Here is a 4020-nt window from a genome sequence, read left to right as displayed (position 1 = left end):
CATATTTCATGTTATTTACCTTTGCATAGTTATGTTATCACCAGATTGTTCTACTGACTGTTCCCAAATCTTGTCCTGTCCTTTCACACCTCTGGACATTTCTGTAGACTTCTCTGCATGCCTGAAATACCCTCTGTATCCCTTACCTTTGGAATTGCCTCTTTCTTAAAGGCATAGATCAGGTACCACCTCCTCCATGAAAGCTTCTCTTAACTGCCCCATCAGAAAGTGACCTCTCAGCTTTCTGCCTAAATCCTGCCTTTGCCCTCACCACGTTCTACCTTATATATTTATTAATATACATGTTGTCTCACCCCTTTAGACTATAAATTCATTGCATGCTGTTTTTGCATTTTGGTATTCCAGTTCCTAATACAAGCCTTTGTACAGACACTTAATAAATTGCTCTTGAATTAAATTATTCTTGAGTGATCATTCTGATTATCTTTCTAGTGGGTCACGAGCATGTGTGTGTGTGTGTGTGTGCGTGCGCGCGCGCGACCTCTATCCTACATGAAGCAGGTTGGCCAATTGAAATAAACCAAAAGCTTACCAAAGGAAGTGTGGTTTTTTGGGGGGGGAGGGGGGGAGGGAATGGTGGTGTGCTTATCTGCTTCACCAGTATGGCATACTCCTTTTTATTTACAGTATATATCACAGGGCTATGTGTGTGTGTGCATACTTATGCCCTCAAATAAACTAATTCAGATGACTAATGGCTTCAGTAAAGTAACAGTAAAATCAACAATAATTGCCAACATTTCTATGTAACAATAATAAAAGTCAGGGGGGAATGATAGAATGAGAAACACTGCTAAAATAACTGCATAATGCACAAAATTACCAGGAATGAACTGATGAAGACACTCTCAAGACTTCCAACATGATTACAAAAGCTACTTACAGAAATATAACAAGACTTAAACAATTGGTGGGATATTAATTGCTAATGGTTGGATTGCACCAGTATAATAGAAGTGAAGGTATTTCCGAAATTAATTTACAGATTGTGTACCACACTACTAAGGTGATACTTTGTAGAACTAGACAAAATAACAATTCATTTGGAGAAAAAATGTTTCGAATCTTAAGGGAACCAATGGGAAAAAAGAATGAAGGGGGAATAGTACTTCTAGATTAAAAACTATTATAAAACTAATCATAAAAACTCTGATCAGTGGAACAGACTAGATAAACAAGTATCAAGGAGAAAAAAATTCAGTCTGAGTTGCCTGTTTTGGTTTAGCCATTTTGAAAAACCATTTGGAATTATAGAAGAAAAGTTACTCAGCTCATCCTTAGAGATCTTACTGCTGAGCACAGATCTTACCCCAAAGAGATAAAGGCCCATAGGTACACATACATATAAATCTAGGATCATAGCTCTAGAGCTGAGGGCAATCTAGCCCAACACATTTACTTTTTATTTAATTCTGGAGTAGGCCTATGGTTTTGTTAGTCTAGGAAGCTGCTGGTGATGGATTTCTATCAAAGCAAACTGGAACCTCCTCTACAAGTTATAGTCTTAAAGAAATTTGTCTGAGGGCACTGGTGGGTTAAGTGATTTGCACAGACCACACAGCCAGTATGTAACAGCGGTGGAATTTGAACTCAGGTGTTTCTGATTGTGGCCAGCTATTTATCCACTATTCCCAGCTGCCTCTCCACCCTCCTCATTTTATAGATGAGGAAATTCATCTTCCTAGGGAAGTTAAGTGACTTGCCCAATGTCACAGAGGCAGCCAATTCCACTCTTCACATCCCCCTGACCTCAGAGCAGGCGATGGCAAATGGCAGTGAGCTGTAAAACTTGCTAAATCCTTCCCTTTCTTTTACCCCCTTCTGCCAGCTGGGAGGAGGCCTGGGACTTGGGAAGAGGAACTATCCGAGTTATGCCAAATCTTCAAGTTTGCCATTTGTGGGTTTTTATGGTTTTATTTTGTGTGGCCTTGCTAATGTTCTTTTTAATTCCGTACAGTGTCTTAATAAATTACATGGCCATTAAAGAAAAAAGTAAATTCTTGAATCCTATGAATGAGGGGATATGAATAAGAAGGGAAGTTTCCAAATATTGAAAAGAAACATTGAGGGCAAAGATGAGAGTGTTTCTTACTCTGTCTTCCTGCTTCTGTTTCTCCCCCTCTTCTTATCGCCAGAGTGGAGTGTATATGTATATAATTTGGCCACTAGATGGTGATCTGACAACACAAAAATGGCCTAACTCCACTTTTCCCTCTTGCTTTTAAGCTTGCTAGAAGCTTGCTGCATCTGACTTCCATTCTCCATCAGTCAGTCAACAAGTATTTATTGAGTGCCTACCCTGTGCTAGGCACTGTGCCAAGAGCTGGGATATAAAGAAAGGAAAATAAAAAGGTCCCTGTTCTCAAGAAGCTCAGTCTAAAGTTATATACATATATATGAGTATGTGTGTGTGCATGTGTGTATATATAGATATGTATGTACATATATATATATATTATATTCTCTATAGCATGGAGAAGATAAATTGGGGCTAATCTCAGAGGGAAGGCATAAGCATGAAGGGGATTGAGCAAGCCTTTTTGCATCATGGTACTTTAGCTGAAACTTGAAGGAAGCCAGGAGGTGGAGATGGGGTAGAGAGGGAAAAGGAGGGGGTGGAGAAAGCATTCCAGGTATAGGAGACACTCAGTGAAAAAGATCAGGGGCTGGAATGGATGCATGTAAAGAACAGCAAGGAAGCCAGTGTCACTGGATTGCAGTGAAGGATGCAAGATAGGAGGGGGCAGGCTTTGAAAACAAACAGAGGATTTCATATTTGATCCTGAAAGTAATAGGAAGCCACTGGAGTTTATTGAATAGGAGGTGATGTGGTCAGATTTGTGTTTAAGGAAGATCAATTTGACAGCTGTATAGAGAATGGACTGGAGTGGAGAGAGACTTGAGACAAAGAGGCTATTGTAATAGTCCATATAGGAAGTGATTGCTTATATCAAGGTAATGGAAGTGTCAGAGGTGATAATTGGGTATATAAGAGAGATGAACTTGGCTACAGATCAAATATGGAGGTTGAGAAAGAGTGAACAGTTGAGTTGAACACTTAGGTTGTAAGCCTAGGTGATCAGGTGGAATTTAACTCTTGGGGTACATACATACATACATATACGCATATGTTTATACACATATAATTCACTCTAGCAAAGAAATCATTGGTCCAATCCCACATACACACACACACACACACACACACACCCCGAGGCTGAGAGACTGGGAGCTTCTGGAAGCCTTAGGAAACAGTGGGAGTAGGCCACTTGTGTGTTTTCAGAGCATCATCTGGTAACCAAATTATATACTACAGCCCACACTACTTAATTAATGATGATAAATCTTGAATTCTGGACAAAAGAGTTGAAATTGGATCCAAAATAAAAAAAAAAGAAAAAGAGAGAGAGATACTTTGGGTTACTGGGCAGAGAGTGGGTGGGATGGAAAAGGTTGTTAATGGAGATAAGTCTTTAAATTGTGACATGGATCAGTTGCATGGTCCATGACTTTTTCACCCAGGGGAGGAGGGGGATGTGCAGATGGACACAGCCAGATCAATGAATATCCATGAAAACAGCTCCTGACTCCAAAGGAATTCTACCAACTTCATGTTTAGCCTTTCTGACGGATTTATGATTAGAGTATTCAAAGCTACCAGAAGTCTATTTACCTCAAAAACAGGTGCATTAGTTGGAGACTCCTGTGCATTTTGTCTATTCCAGTACAGAAATATACAACCTGTAACATCAACAGCCCTTCTAGAATGGATGTGTTACCTTGTAATGAATGAATTCAAAAAGACATTCTGACCTTGCTCAGTGTGCCTGCAATTTGACCTTGACTCTTTTTTTCATGTTAATCTTATTCCTAGCAAGACTTTGAAGGACTGTTTATGGTATTTGCTCCCAGGAAAGGCTGGTCACCCCTCCAGAAATTGAATATTCATAAATAGGATTGCTCTAAATAGGATTCATAAATAGGATGTTTTGAGAACAA

This window comes from Vombatus ursinus, unplaced genomic scaffold (genome assembly GCF_900497805.2).
Source record: "Vombatus ursinus unplaced genomic scaffold, bare-nosed wombat genome assembly UNPS02009173.1, whole genome shotgun sequence".
Lineage (NCBI taxonomy): Eukaryota > Metazoa > Chordata > Mammalia > Diprotodontia > Vombatidae > Vombatus > Vombatus ursinus.
The sequence above is the reverse complement of the archived record's forward strand: the minus strand, read 5'-3'. Positions refer to the sequence as shown.